The sequence below is a fragment of the Schistocerca americana genome, chromosome 5 (assembly GCF_021461395.2).
Source record: "Schistocerca americana isolate TAMUIC-IGC-003095 chromosome 5, iqSchAmer2.1, whole genome shotgun sequence".
In the NCBI taxonomy this organism is placed as follows: Eukaryota; Metazoa; Arthropoda; class Insecta; order Orthoptera; family Acrididae; genus Schistocerca; species Schistocerca americana.
Window position 1 is genome coordinate 51,560,890 of NC_060123.1, and position 17,425 is coordinate 51,578,314.

The following is a 17,425-nucleotide window of genomic DNA, read 5'->3' on the forward strand; positions in this document are numbered from 1 at the left end:
ATTGCATTTCGAACTTACTTGTCGCATCATTGTTATTACAAAGTGGATGTAAGTCTGATTTGCCACCATTCAGGTACACGCGGTCGATATCTATGCGAAAATCATTTCTCATAAGGCGAATCCCGCTCACTTACGATAGCACAGGCCATAACGAATACTGTGTCAGGGATTACAGTCCGAAAAGTCTTTCCCTGATTACATAAATTGATAACTCAGGATAGAAGTGAGATACCAATATTCATATTTGTATCTTACTTCTAGCCTGAGTTATCAATTGTGGTGTCTAATTGTTTACAAATTATCAAAGTTTTTTTAACACATCAGTAAACTTCCACATGAGCACCCTTGGTAACACGTAGCACATCTAGGCGATATTCAATTTCCGTTCACACATTAGCCAACATCACTGGAGGGATCGATTCAGCGACTGTGGTTATACGTTGCCGCACGGTTTCAAGATCTGGTACACTGGTTCGGTAGACCTCGTCCTTGACATAACCCCATAAAAAGAAGTCTAATGGGTTTATGTCAGGAGTGCGTTGAGGGCAAACCGTTGGCCCATCACGACAAATCCATTGCCCAGGAAAGGTCATATCGAGATAGGCACGGACGTCCAAACCCCAATGAGGCAGTGCACCGTCTTGCTGAAACAAGACATTTGGGTGATACTGAAGCAGCTGAGGAACAGCATACAGTTGCAACATGTCCAGATACACTGCAGATGTGATGGTAGCCTCAGCGAAGAAGAATGGCCCGGTAATTCGCTCGTGCAGTAGCGCGCACCAAACATTCACCTTTGGACTGCCTCTGGTGCACTCCACGACCTCGCCAGGTGGTTGTGAAACCCAAATGCGCACATTGTGGCTATTCACTACTCCACTGACAAAAAAGGTCGCTTCGTCGGAAAAGGCAATTCTTCTGAGATAACTATCATCGTCCTCAATACGTGATAGCATTTCGACCGCGAAGTCATATCGACGTGTACTGTTATTGGGCAACAAGGCCTGAACGATTTGCACTTTGTATGCACGAAACAATAAACGTTTGTGTAAAATGTTATGGAGAGAGCTTTTTGGCATCTGTAATTTACGTGACTTCGCAGAAAAGACTGGCTTACAGCTTCCACCCTGTCTGCTGAGGTTCTTGGTCGACCAGACCTCGGAAGGTCAGCAACCGATCCTGTGTTCTTGAACTTCTCATACCAGGCTTTAATGCTCTTGACATCAGGTGGATTCCTTCCAAATGTTGTCTGGAAGTGTCTCTGCACTGTGGTTGGTGATCGTGTCTCAAGGTACCACAGGACACACTGTGCCTTCTCCTGATTGGTTAACATGGCTTCCTGAGCACTGCACCTCCTTCACTACTTACGCACTGCGAACCTAAAATAGAAAAAAAAACTTTGATAGTTGTAACCAATTCGACACAAGTTTCATATTTGTATCTTACTTCTATTCTGAGTTATCAATTTATGTAATCAGGGAAAGTCTTTTCGGACACCCTACACTATATATGAGAACTTCCAGATTCAAAAAGCAGTAGTAGACAAGAAACACGTAATGAATGACGAACATTAGCAACGAGACAGTTAAACTAATGAAACATTTGTAGAGAAAGGACAACCCCTTGGACACCACAAAATAATACCACAAACAAGGCAGTAGCACCACCTTAGACTAGTCACGGCTGTACCATGGTAAACCAATAATTTACACAAACTGTTGGTAGGACATTTTAAGCTCCCCTTAGACGCGCACGAGTTGAGAAATATAAACACCCACAACACAAAGCAACAGTGAACGCTCCGACACTACCAAAACAAAAGACGAATGCATCCCGCAATAGCAAAACAAAGCAAACGAAATGGCGAGATTACAGTGTTTCTACAAAACACAAAAACATGAAGTTAATGTTAGTGAAAGCGCTGTGTACTAAAATCTAACACAGATACGTCGAAGAAGAGGAAGAATGACGTAAACAACAAAGAAGCGCGAGTAACAATAATAATAAATACTGTTTATAGTAGTAAATTAAAGCATGCGAACTCTTCATGATCCTAGCAAACAAAATTCTAAGAAGAAAAAACCGTATTCTTACAGCGACCACTGAAGATGCTTTAGAATGAAATGAAACGCACTTGGTCTTAACAAGATTCTCGGTATAGTTGCAAAAGACGGAATTTAAGCTATACAACTCGTATTATGTGAATTCAGCAAAGAAGTCTTTCCTTACAATATTACAGGACTATGTACCGTAGAAATGTATTTGTAGTTTCTAAAGTGCCTGTGATCCGCTCGTATAGTGTAACGCGCACCGCTCGCTTGTTGCGAGCCAGGCTGAGCCACACGCAGATTGCAATCGTGGCTGTTGCACCGGTCAGCCGTAGTGTTTTGTTTTGGCTGTTTCCCACGCTCGTTTAGGCAAATGCTGGCCTAGTCCTCAATTTCCGCCTCAGAAGGTACGTTACACAGTCAGTTGAAATAAGATCACGTACAAAAAAAACGTTTCCACAATTCACAGACGGAAGGCACTCTCGATTTAGGTAACTGCGGCATCTGGAAGGGCATCCAGCTACAAAGTTAAATAAAGATACATTTGACAAATCTTTCATTACAGCGGACACTGTACGGGACTGACGCTAAGCAAAAGAAAGGGAAGACTTTTCCTGAGAAAATTTGATAAATTTTTATTTCGTCCACCTCAGTTGCACGAATATACTATCACATTTATTTGGTGCAGTGATTACCGGTTTCAGACACACCCTATTATTAAACGTAAATAGTTATACAACTTGGTGCCAAAAGACAACAAATACTCTCACTAGTAGCACAGCCTACGTGTCTACTGTTATACCTGAGTGTGTCGTTCAGTGTAACAGTAGACACTTAGGCTGTATTACAAATGAGACTTTTTGTTGCTCGCAGTTTAACTTCCTTGAATAAAGCTATTCATATCTTTTGCACCATGTTGTATAACTAGTTGCGGTTCATAGCAAAGTGTGCGGTTTAAGAAGGGACGAGTCAGTCCGAAATCAGTAGTCACTGCAGCAAATAAATTGCATATTCATGTAACTTAGATGCACAAAATAAAAAAAAAAAAATTATCAAATTTTCCTCGGTAGTATACAGTTGCGGACCTATCATGTGAAAACTTGCGAGGTGCCAGGGTGGAGAAGAGTTTGCACCTCTTTAATTCTGACGAATTTTGCATGACAACGAGACATGCACTCGACCCCCTCCTTACCTACCACCTAATTAATTATGCGCACAACGGTAACGAAAGGAAATGATGGTGGACCCTGCTAGTTGGTAAAATAAGGAGTGCACACTCACAATAATTTAATAAAAATCGTAATCTACTCAGAGAGAGAAAAAAGAGAGAGAACTTTATCATAATAAACAACGGCAAATGGGATTCTGCATATATCTACGAAATGATATGCGGATTAAATATTACAATGAGATTTATTATGGTACATCAGAACAACATGATTATCGACGCATATAGTATGTTAAAGGATACGGTATACTCACTATTATGAGAATTTGAGTTGGCTAGAGAACAAGGGGCTCCTACTCTCTGTGATGCAATAGATCGACGATAATGACTAGAGGTCCTAATGAATCAAATATTACTCTCCCGGCTATATTGCAGTATCGCGATTAGTAGTAAGAGCTCAAATGGGATCACATGGAGAAACAAGCAAGGTGGACTTGTAGCAAAGCGAGCGCGTGTGCTGCTGAGGGATTCAGTATAACATTGACAGGTCCTACAGTGCTGGAGCCACAAAATGCTTCACCAATCCTGAAATCTGTAGCAGCTCGTCGGTAGGCAGCGTTCTGATGATGTAGGCGCCGACTTCTGCCGTGCATCATCTCTGTTTCAACCCCTGGCCTCGAAGGCTGTCCGAGAATTCTAAGTTCTGCCGAAAAAGTGTGACTAAGTCGCAAGACCATCTGACTCCAACGAAGAACAGATCCCGAATCCCTGCGCCTGTGCAATGCAAGATCGAGGCCAACATTGCTGAACTCCCTACAACCCTCGAAAACCGCGAATCAGCATTCCGTGCCGATTCCAAAATTCCGCTACACTGTCTCAGAACATCCTGCGCGCCAATAGCTACCGTTCCCTCCAACTTCGAGCAGGGCTTTATGACGTCAACTAGCCTCAGCTTAAGTTGACCAATCATTCCTGAGGGCACTGAACTTGTCGTTTGAGCGGCTACGAAAACAATATGTCTAGAACACTGGCCATCTGGCGTCAGACAGTCGCACCCAGCAGGGCACAGTCCACAAGTATTCTCACAAACATGAGGACACTGCAGTCAGTCGGTGCCAGCAGTCTCCGTTCTGGACGCGCCGGAACGGTAAACACATACAGGGTGTTTCATAAATGACCGGTATATTTGAAACGGCAATAAAAACGAAACGAGCAGCGATAGAAATACACCGTTTGTTACAATATGCTTGGGACAACAGTACATTTTCAGGCGGACAAACTTTCGAAATTACAGTAGTTACAATTTTCAACAACAGATGGCGCTGCAAGTGATGTGAAAGATATAGAAGACAACGCAGTCTGTGGGTGCGCCATTCTGTACGTCGTCTTTCTGCTGTAAGCGTGTGCTGTTCACAACGTGCAAGTGTGCTGTAGACAAAATGGTTTGTTCCTTAGAACAGAGGATTTTTCTGGTGTTGGAATTCCACCGCCTAGAACACAGTGTTGTTGCAACAAGACGAAGTTTTCAACGGAGGTTTAATGTAACCAAAGGACCGAAAAGCGATACAATAAAGGATCTGTTTGAAAAATTTCAACGGACTGGGAACGTGACGGATGAACGTGCTGGAAAGGTAGGGCGACCGCGTACGGCAACCACAGAGGGCAACGCGCAGCTAGTGCAGCAGGTGATCCAACAGCGGCCTCGGGTTTCCGTTCGCCGTGTTGCAGCTGCGGTCCAAATGACGCCAACGTCTGCCAGGGTTTACACCTCTATCCATACAAAATTCAAATGCGGCAACCCCTCAGTGCCGCTACCATTGCTGCATGAGAGACACTCGCTAACGATATAGTGCACAGGATTGATGACGGCGATATGCATGTGGGCAGCATTTGGTTTACTGACGAAGCTTATTTTTACCTGGACGGCTTCGTCAATAAACAGAACTGGCGCATATGGGGAACCGAAAAGCCCCATGTTGCAGTCCCATCGTCTCTGCATCCTCAAAAAGTACTGGTCTGGGACGCCATTTCTTCCAAAGGAATCATTGGCCCATTTTTCAGATCCGAAACGATTACTGCATCACGCTATCTGGACATTCTTCGTGAATTTGTGGCGGTACAAACTGCTTTAGACGACACTGCGAACACCTCGTGGTTTATGCAAGATGGTGCCCAGCCACATCGCACGGCCGACGTCTTTAATTTCCTGAATGAATATTTCGATGATCGTGTGATTGCTTTGGGCTATCCGAAACATACAGGAGGCGGCGTGGATTGGCATCCCTATTCGCCAGACATGAACCCCTGTGAATTCTTTCTGTGGGGACACTTGAAAGACCAGGTGTACCGCCAGAATCCAGAAACAATTGAACAGCTGAAGCAGTACATCTCATCTGCATGTGAAGCCATTCCGCCAGACACGTTGTCAAAGGTTTCGGGTAATTTCATTCAGAGACTACGCCATATTATTGCTACGCATGGTGGACATGTGGAAAATATCGTACTATAGAGTTTCCCAGACCGCAGCGTCATCTGTTGTTGAAAATTGTAACTACTGTAATTTCGAAAGTTTGTCTGTCTGAAAATGTACTGTTGTCCCAAGCATATTGCAACAAACGGTGTATTTCTATCGCTGCTCGTTTAGTTTTTATTGCCGTTTCAAATATACCGGTCATTTTTGAAACACCCTGTAAACTGCGGCGACACTCGGACGTCTCGCAGGTCGTTTCGCCCTTCATACCAAAGGCGAAATTCGACAGACGTCAGTCGGTCCGCCAGGCGCTTAAGCCCATTGATATACGGCCCTCTCAGTATTCGGAGAAATGTAGCCCCCAACCGGAAACGCAGTGTGACGCGTCCTCCGATGCTCGCCCCCCAAGCCACCCAGGGAGGTAACCCAACATGCATAGGAATCAAGTGAAAAGTGTTTCGAGCTCTCAGTACAAATACTATCATTACAATAACCCTATTCGGGCTGTTACCACCATGCAATGACATAAAACATTAATTAAATTGATGAAAATGAGATGCGGCATGCAAAAGAGGTCATGAAACCTCCAAACTCTTACATCTTTATAAATAAAACAGGCGTTATTAACCTCCTACATCTTTGTTCTTCATGTCTACATATTTGTTTCTCATCATAGTCCCCTTCGCGACGAACACATTTCTCCCAACGAGAGACGAGTTCCTAGATATCGCCACTGTAGAATGTCTGACATTTTTGCTGAAGCCACAACCTCCCCTTTACTCGCATCGCTTCATCTCTATCAAATAAATCCTCGAAGGTGTTCTTCAAGCTTTGAAAACAGATGAAAATCGTAAGGGGGCCATGATCGCTGACAGTGAAGCCAAGGCGTCAGACTGTTGCAGACGTTGAAAGGTCTCTGTTGGTTTCCTTTCATGTTAATTTCTTAAATCTGCTGTCATTCACGGCATAAATTCCTCTCCTAAATTTACTGTGGCGTTTCTGACTATCTGGGAGGAGACTGAGTAGTGGAACGTGTTACTTTTACATATAAACAAGAATGATCTGTCACACTACAACACTTTAAAACACAGTTTATATGTAATTCATGTCACACAGTCTCATACGGAACCTACATCCGTTTTCTTTTATATACTGTATATGATAAGATACTGTCATCCCCCTTCCCTTCTGTGTGAGAGGATGAATGAGCAGATGTATTTCTAGTTGCGTGCTTGAGGGTAGCAGACAAGCCTGTCTGCTAGAGAACAGTAGGACCAACGTCGGAACAGGTAGCTACGCTTTCTAAAAGCAGAGAGGTTTCTATTCTTAGTATGGTCCTGTCCGTCCGTTGTCATGTTGGTATAGGAAGCTGCCCCTCTGGCCACTTCCGTTTGTATTTGTGAGCCACCCTCAGGAAGGGACCATGGCAGTCTGTCTGCGGCTAAGCACGTGTCTGTCTTAAGTTCAGCCTAACTGAAAATTTAATCACCTTTATTTCAGGTTTAGCTCTAAAACATCTATTGTTATCTTAAATTGCAACGCAGTGTATTTCGAGTGTGAAGTTCAGAATATCTTCTAGTAGTTACTTTGTCACTACTTTGTGAGTAAAGAGGAACCACGTGTTGATCAGTAACTCTAACTAAGATCATCAATCTTAAATGCGAATGTGCGTGGGATTATAACATCTCGTCTTGACAATATTTTTCAATATAGCAACTTTTCTTTATGTTCAACCCACGTGGGGTGTCCTTTGTGAGACCAGTACCACCTGCTTATACAATTGTTTGACCCATCAGGTTAATAGTAAGACGATAGTAACCAGTTCGAGGTTTTTCTTTTGTAAATTGCTTTTCGATCTAATTTATTTTAATTATCAAAATTATTGTGGAGTTACACTCTTTGTGTAAACCAAGTTGAACACGTGAAGCATGTGGTGTAATCATCAAAGTAGGCCTCAGCTATTCTTTTCGGGAAGATTTCACAGAGAGTTAGTATGAATGTAGTATACCAGTGTGTGGTAATTACATGACGGACAGGATTGTGCTACGAACGTAACTTCTCTGGGTGAAAATTGAATCGGTTGGTTGTGGTTAATTTCCTCTTGCATATGTTTCAACGTTCTTCGTGTGTTATTTTATGAATGCAGTGTTGTATGCAGTCTCCCAATCTTGGCTCCATATTTGATGTGTTCCGTAAGATTGCAAACTCACATTTTCACAGTCCTAAATAAGGCACCAGCTTAGTTATGACTGAAGTTTAATATGCCGAAATTTCAATGATCAATGTTAAAATAAATTTCCAAATGTAAACTGATTTATTTCTTTTTATTTAAATTCTCTTTTATATATATATATATATATATATATATATATATATATATATATATATCACCAGTTGTCGTATGACTATTAAAAGATTATAATTAATGTTAGTCTGGTTGGGAATTTGGTAAGCTAGACTGGATACTTGGCGAAACAGTTGCTCAGTAATGCAAGGTTAACTTCCCCACACAGCTCACAGCTTTTAACCCGCTTTTATTGTCTATCAGCACCGCTTTCATAACAAATTAATGCAACAACATTACAACGTCGCAGCCCTCGTGTGTGGTCCGGCATTATCATGCTGAAGGAAAGAGTGCTCCATGTGTTGACGAACTCTTAGGATTTGAAACTCGATTACAGTATGCTGTACCGAGCGAGGTGGCGCAGTGGTTAGCACACTGGACGACGGTTCAATCCCGCGTCCGACCATCCTGATTTAGGTTTTCCCTGATTTCCCTAAATCGCTCTAGGCAAATGCCGGGATGGTTCCTTTGAAAGGGGGCGGCTGACTTCCTTCCCCATCCTCCCCTAGTCTGATGAGACAGATGACCTCGCACTTTGGTCTCTCCCCTCCCTTCCCCCCCAATCAACCCCCTAACAGTATGCTGTTTCTCACGCATCGACATACACTGCTGGCCACCGTAAATGCAACACCCTGAAGGAAGCATCCGAATCAAGTGAAATTTACACCATGGGTTTGCAGCGATGAGATATGCAACTGATTAGAATTTCAGCGCAGACGCACATCACGCGCGCCTGTGGCGCCACCTCATAGCGCCATTTAAGGCTTGGCGATTTCGACGACTGTACGTTCGGCACGTGTGTTTACCTTGTGGTTGTTTCACAAGACGATCAGTTATGCCTCGTAGACAACAGTGAACATCGTTTGATCAAGTATCCGAGTTCGACAGAGGAAGGATAGTGGCTTACCGAGATTGTGGATTATCATACAGAGAAATCGCTAGTCGTGTTGGACGAAACCAAACAACTGTAATGCGGATATGTGACCGTTGGATGCAGGAGGGTACGACGGACCGACGTGGTCGATCGCATTCACCTCGGTGCACCACTGCACGTGCTGATAGGCAAATTGTGTGCATGGCAGTAACGGATCGCTCAGTGACATCCCGAACCATAGCACAGCACATTGCGTCTGTAACGCATCATCCAGTGTCTGCGCGTACCATTCGACGCCGTTTACAGCAGACTGGTCTGTCCGCAAGACGTCCATTGCTTCGTCTACCATTGACGCAGAACCACGGACGTCTCCGTCGCCAATGGTGTGATGACAGACGGATGTGGACGGCAGAATGGAATGACGTTGTCTTTACTGACGAGGCAGGCTTCTGTCTGCAGCACCACGATGGTCGGATTCGAGTGTGGAGACACTGTGGAGAGAGGATGCTGGACAGCTGCATTATGCACCGCCACACTGGTCTTGCACCGGGTATTATGGTATGGGGCGGTATTGGATATTACTCTCGCACGCCTCTAGTACGCATTGCCGGTACTTTAAATAGCCGGCGCTACATATCCGAGGTGCTGGAGCCAGTTGTCCTTCCTTACCTTCAGGGCTCGGCCACAGCCATATTTCAACAGGATAATGCGCGACCACACGTGGCACGCATTGTCCAAAGGTTCTTCGTCAATAACCAGATTGAAGTGCTTCCCTGGCCGGCTCGCTCTCCGGATCGTTCGCCGATAGAAAACATGTGGTCCATGGTTGCTCAACGAGTGACCCAGATTACATACCCAGCTGCCACACCAGATGATCTTTGGCAACGTGTGGAAGCTGCTTGGGCTGCTGTACCCCAGGAACACATCCAACGTCTCTTTGACTCAATGCCGAGACGTGTGGCAGCGGTGATCTCCAACAATGGCGGCTACTCTGGCTACTGATTCTGGCAGGAACCACATGACACAGACGTCTGTAAACGTAATCATTTGATACTTGGTCAACATGTTATCTACAAAATAAATTTTGTTGTGCTACCTCTTGTCTTTCTTGGTGTTGCATTTACGGTGGCCAGCAGTGTAGTTACGTTACACGCCGCCATGTTAGACGCTACAATTCGGAGCGTTCTAGCGGCAGATGACTGCAGATATGAAGAACAAAGATGCAAAATGTTAATAATGTTTGTTTAATTTTAAAAGCTGTAAAGGGTTTTCACATAAACAATTCGGAGATATTACTTATCAGCACGCCCTCGAACGAATGATTGCGTGTACGGTATGACACACGTTCCAGCAGGCTACATTTGCTCACCACCAAATAAAAATGTGGTAGTCTTAACTTAAAACACTGCTTTGTGAAACTAAGAGTGGCTGGATGCAAATGACTAAAATTTTTCTCCAGTTACGTATAACTGGCTGAGCACAGATATAAAGAATGGGAAGAAGCCATCGCTCATCGTCAAAACTGCTCTCTGACATCTTGCTAACAGTCTTGATTCTCCACAGATTTTTAAAACCCGTGCTACACTCGGTCAATAGTTGCTTAAAATACGGAGCATATCTGCAGCAAAAGCATACAAGCAAATTTCATTTAAAATAAAGTTCACTACTATAGTGACGCCACATGCAGCGCATCCTGTAGAGCAAGAAGAGAGTACGGGATAAAGAGTAGCGCTCTGCATAAAGCCGATTTAAATTGATGTTTCGTCTGAGTGGCTGAATGGAAGTACACCACGCTCGGGTGGTCGGTTAAACTGTCCGAAGTTTATTTTCGCTCCTTGACAACCACTGCCATTTTAGGGTGCCCTGGATGTCCTGCATAAGATTCTCTGCTGTGTACCTTCTGTGAAGTGTGTTACAAGGGCACTATGGGAGTCGGAGCAGACAAGGAAAGCCTTCGCGTGGGTACATATCGCTTGCTTGAAAGCGATCAGGCTCGCTTACTACTCTGCATCGAACATCAAAGACGCTGAATTCTGCTGGTAGGCTAAATCTGAGAAATTACGAATGAAAAGTACAGTACTTTGAATGTCCAACAGTATCACTTCATTTTGGTTACCGGTTTTCTTGCTTACAAGCCTTCATCAGACTAACTGGCTATCGTCGTCAAAGAAGGTACACTATTCGTGAACAATATTGAGAAAGATGTTACAAACCAAGAGTGAGGTAAGAAAGTAGAGTAAATGTCATTTTTGACAGTACAGTGGTGATGCAATTAAAAATATTAAAGTTAAACAGTAAATACGTAAATATAAAGTAAACAAACCAGAGAAAGTTTAATTAAATATATAAACAGTAAATAAATATAAAGGTAAGAAACCAGAGAAACATTTTTTCCTTTTACATTTATTTGCTATGTAACTTTAACATTTTTAATTGTATAACCACGGCTCTTCCAAAGATGACATTTACTCCATCTTCGTATAGTCAGTTGAAGTTCGATGATGGATGACAAAATAACTTAATACTATAGAACATACAGAATACTCTGATTTTTCTTTCTAATCAAGAAGCTGTTCTGCCAAGAAGCGACGGAGTAGTCAGTTCACACGAAACCTTACGACGTTGAATGAGAAGACAAACGACAGCCGACTAGTTTTCCCTGCTTGGAGCCATCTACTTAAACGGCCTGAGTGGACACTTGTGTGCCTTTTTCAGACAGTACTTCATTATAAGTAACTGCATCTTCTGCAAAAGGTCTGAGATTACTGTTAATGTTGTCCGGCATTTCATTAAAATACAACATGGACTAGAACGGTACAAGTGCACTTCCCTGGACCACACTCGAAGTTGCTTCTGTCTCTGTCGTTGAGTAACCATCCAAGATAAGGTTGGTTTCAGGAGAATTCAACACGTCGCTCTTAACGGAACAAATCGACAAATGTAAAGGTAAGTTCAGGAGTACCCCATGAAAGTGTGATAGGACCATTACTGCCTAGAATGTACGAGGGTCATTCAATAATTAAAGAGACAAATTGGTCTGGAGAGAAAAGCGCTTATTTTTACAAAACAATACTTTTTCTTCTTTTCAATATAATCCCCTTGAACATTTATGCACTTGTTCCAATGGACAGCAAGCTTTTATATTCCGGCTGCAGAGAACTCTTTATATTGATGTTTGAACCAATTTCCCACAAACTTTTTCATGTCCTCGTTGTCCTGGAACCTCTTCCCACGTAATGACTCCTTCTGTGCACCAAACAAATGATGCTGGATCGGGGCTGAAATGGGGATGAGGCAGTACTTCCTAGCCCATTTTGTCGATGGTTTCACGGGTTAGTTGAGCAATATGAGGACGTGCGTTGTCTTGCTGGAGAATCACACCTCTCCTCTGAGATCCACGACGTCTATCTCTCTTGGGTGGCTTCACCTTGTTTAAAAGCAAATCGAGTAGTATTGGCTGGTCATTGTACGTTGCTCTTCGAGATAACCACAAAAAACTGGACCTTCAGCATCCCAAAACACCGTCAACATAACTTTTCCTGCTGATGCTTGGGTTTTGAATTTTTTCTTGACAGTTGAGTTGGCGTGCTTCCACTCCCTGCTTTGTCTTTGTCTTTTTGATTCTGGCTCATAATAGTGTACCCAAGTTTCATCACAAGTTAAAATTTTGTTGAGGTAGTGCTCACCTTCTCTTTCATAACGTTCCTTTGGCTCTGTGCACACTGTCAATCTTGCTTCCTTGTGTAGCCGCGTCAACTCCTTTGGGACCCATCTTGCACATGTTTTGCGGTACTTCAGCTTGTTACAGATAATTTTATGAACTGTACCAGTACTAACTTGACCATTATCAACTATCATTTCCACAGTCACACGACACAAATAATGTCATCAATTCTACTTTCAAGTGAGGGAGTTGAAACTGCAACTGGTCGGCCAGAACGGTGTTCGTCGGTCACTGAGTCCCGACTATTTTTGAACTGCTCTACCCACTTGTAAAAATTTACACGATTCATACAACCTTCACCATAAACTTTAGACATTCTACAGTATATATTCACTGGTTTCTCGCCTTCGGCAAATAAAAAACCATAACAGAACGTTGTTCAACTAATGTGGACGTTTCAAGTGGACTCGCCATCTTGAAATTTATTTTTAATGTTATAAACAAAACAATGCTGATACATCAGCTGATCAGGACTCATTCCAATGATGCGAACTTAAAGCCATAAAAGTACCAAAATGGTTCAAATGGCTCTAACCACTGTGGGACATAACATCTGAGTTAATCAGTCCCCTAGACTTAGAACTACTTAAACCTAACTAACCTAAGAACATCACCACATCCATGCCCAAGGCAGGATTCGAACCGGCGACAGTAGCAGCAGCGGGGTTCTGGACTGAAGCGCCTAGAACCTCTCGGTCACAGAGGCCGTCTAAAAGTATCAAACTTGCGCTAAAAACAGTTTTTTCCCCAGAACAATTTGTCTCTTTAATTACTGAATGACGCTGGTACATAAGCGATCTGGTAGGAAATGTCGAAAGGTGCATAAGGTTATTCGCAGTTGATGCGGTTGTCTACAAGAAGGTAGCAACGGCAGAAGATTGTAGCGATTTGCAAAAGGACCTGCAGAGGTTTGATGAATGGTACAGGGACTGGCGCCGGCCGGTGAGGCCGTGCGGTTCTAGGCGCTTCAGTCTGGAACCGCGTCACCGCTACGGTCGCAGGTTCGAATCCTGCCTCGGGCATGGATGTGTGTGGTGTCCTTAGGTTAGTTAGGTTTCATTAGTTCTAAGTTCTAGGCGACTGATGACCTCAGAAGTTAAGTCGCATAGTGCTCAGAGCCATTTGAACCATTTTGAACCAGGGACTGGCACTTGATCCTGAAAGTAAATAAATGTAGCGTATTGCACATAAATAGGGGAAGAAATCCACTACTATGCTATTGATGACAAATTTCTGGGAACAGCATCTGCCGTAAAATACCTAGGGGTAAACATCCGGAACTACGTTAAGCGGAATTAGCATGTAAAACAAGTAGTAGAGAAAGCAGATGCTAGACTGAGATCCATAGGAAGAATCTTACGCAAATATAACTGATACACGAAAGTCAGATTGCTGCTTATGTAAGGAAGACACATTAAGTTGCAGACAGGCACAAGTAAAAGATGCTTACATAAACCTTTGGGCCACAGCCTTCCTCAACAAAAGAGAAACACCATTCATACACACAAGCAAGCACACGTCATGTATATATGACAGCCAACTCCAGCATCTGGGGCTGAAATATACCTTTCACGTGGGATGCAAGCAGCAGTCTGTAGGGCGTGGGAAAGGGGGAATGGATAGTAGTGTACGGGTGGAGAAGCAGACGAATGTTGTCCGGTGGAGTTTGCAGGCGCAGGGTCAGGAGGTGGTGGGGCAGGGAGGTGGGGAAAAAGGGAGCGAAAAAGGAGAAGAGCGAGGAAAGAGGGGCGGTTGCGTTGGCAGGGGGCGGAAAATAAAGTGTGGGAGACGACAGTGGGCAGGAGCACCCTTATAGAGGGTGTGGAAACTATTGATTGGAGGGTGTGGGGACAATATGTTACCGTAGGTTGAAGCCAGGATAATTACGAGTGCGGAGAATGTGTTCTAAGTGTACTACCATCTGCGCAGTTCAGAAAAGCTGCTGATGGAGGGAAGGATCCAAATGGCTCGGGTAGTGAAGCACCCATTGAAACCAAGTATGTTATGTTCAGCTGCATGTCGTGCACACGATGGTGTACTTTGCTCCTGGCCACAGTTTGGCGGTGGTCATTCATCCTGGTGGACAGGCTGGTTGGTTGTCATACCCAGAGGCGGCTGCTGTGTAAGAGCACAAGAGTTATGTGAACCCCCTCACTTTCGATGCCTTGCGGGTTTAGTGGTAATTTTTCTTTGAATACTGCTCAATGTAACATAGATGCTGTAATCTGAAAGATACAGCACTTTAATTTACCACGCTACTGCTCCTCTAGACTCTGTGAAACTTGGCGTCGGGATTGCTAACACACCTTCAGTTGTGTACGTTTTAAGGAGCTTTTGAGCATGCACAACTGGCGTGATGTCATTGCCTTATGGACCAAACACATAGGGATTTGATAAACAGCGTGCACGGTTCACGATGTGCACAGCTAGTTCTTGCCACCTAACCAGAAGTTTACCAGGTGGTAGCCTACCAGCAGACTTTTGTCCCCGTTCACACGGCATAAATATTTCGAGATGATAGCACACTACTCAGTATGCTAATTTACTCACTGTAGTAAAATTAGAGTGGACGTCAGTATATGTTAAAGTAGTACTGACAGTAAATCTATTTGTGGGTTTCTGAATGAGCTATAGTATATTAACTTATTAATTTTATCATACTGAGTTCCGTTTAAGGCACGGAGAATCATAAGGGTCTAAAGCACATCACCGCCGATTGTGAGATTGCAGTATTTTTTCATGCTTCTGAAATCTGTTGATCTTATGGTAAGTCAGCTTTATCTGTGCTGTAGGCCCATATTGTGTGTATGAAAATTCACGAAAAGCTCTATCACTGGTTTCTCTGATATTCACTTAAAGCTGGAACCGACGGCGGTATGCTTTAGGCCCTTATGGATCTCAGCACCTCATTTGTATTCTAGCCAGTTGACCATGTTGATAGACATTACTACTCGAGTAAGGGGATACGGAATCGGATTTTGGGTTAAAAAATCGAATTTTTTTTTATTGGCGTATTATATTCTGCCATGTTTCCTCTTTAAAATGACGTATCATACATAGCTCTACTACAATTATAACTATTTTATTTTTATATATTTGTGAGATCGGGTATTGCGCTTTAGTTATACACGTCTCTCGTGGCTGACCATGAACTTTTTGGCAGTACCTTTAAAGTGACATGAATTCAAATATCCCGGTTTCCAGCGACTATTTATACACTAGTTGCCCGAAAATGTTTCTCTCTGGTTTCCTCAAGTTACTCTTTGACTTTGTGGCGGGACTGTTTTGTAAACAGTGTGATATAAGAAAGTAGTTGTTGTTGAGTTATTTCGTATTTAGTGCTTCATTTTTCGCAGTGAAAATGCCTAGAGCTAAAGCAAAAGTATTTAAAAAGCGTGTGAACTGGCAAAAGAAAAGAAATAATGATTCATTAGCAAAGCAAAGCAGTTCATCATCATCACTGTTGGAAAATGTGAATCCACTTATTACAGATTTGCTGAACGAACTTACACCAAATGAAAACAGTGCTTCTCATAAAAAAACTAAGAGATTTGGAAGAGAAATATAATTTACTTGATAGAGGGAATGAAGTTTTTGAACTCATTGATACGAATATATTGTGTGAAGCTCTTGAAAACAGTTTGTGCTGCAAAAAATGTCAAGGAAACGTTTCTCTGAAAGTAGAATCCCATGTTGGCCTGGCTGCCCAGTTTAATTTAATATGCAGTGTTTGTAAATACAGCTGTAAGTTTCCAAGTTCGGTTTCAGTAACTGTAAATAATGGATACAAGAAAACTGAACTTTATAGTGTAAATATTAGGTTAGTTTATGGATTGCGAGCAATTGGTAAGGGCAAAGCAGCTGGTGATATGCTATGTGGTGTTCTAAATCTTCCAAGTGCACCTTCAAAGTTTGAAGCTTACAATTATGTACTAGGATCTGCAGTTGAAGATGCAGCACAGAAGTCAATGCAGGTTGCTGTGGAAGAAGCAGTGGAAGAAAATGACGGCAGTCGTGACCTCACAGTGGCGTTTGATGGCACGTGGCAGAAAAGGGGCCACACCTCCAGCAATGGTGTTGTAACAGCAACTAGTGTTGATACTGGCAAGGTTATTGATGTTGCAATAATGTCTAAATACTGTAGGTGCACAGGCAGGCTGAAAAATGAACACAGTGATGACTGTATTGCTAATTATTATGGTAGTAGTGGTGGCATGGAGGTTGCTGGGGTGAAGAAAATTTTTCATCGCTCTTCACAGTGGTATAATGTTCGCTATGTCAAATATCTGGGAGATGGTGACTCTAAAGCATTCAAAGAAGTTTTGGAAAGCAAACCATATGGGAACAGTGTAAATATAAGCAAACTTGAATGTATAGGACATGTGCAGAAGAGAATGGGTGCCAGGCTGAGAAGGTTAAAATCAGTTATGAAAGGGAAAAAACTAGATGATGGGAAAACCTTGGATGGCAGAGGAAGATTGACTGATTCCATAATAGACCACATTCAGAACTGCTATGGCCTTGCAATCAGGCAAAATACAGGCAATCTTGAAGAAATGAGGAGAGCTATATGGGCTTTATATTTCCACACCGCATCCACGGATGAGCATCCACAACATGGTTTGTGCCCCAAAGGTGAAAACAGCTGGTGTAAATACAATAGGGGACTAACAACAGGAGAGAAATACATTCACCACCACAGTCTACCATCAGCCATCATGGCAGAAATAAAGCCCATTTTCAGAGATCTGGCTGACAGAAGTCTTCTGATGAAATGTCTTCACGGAAAAACGCAGA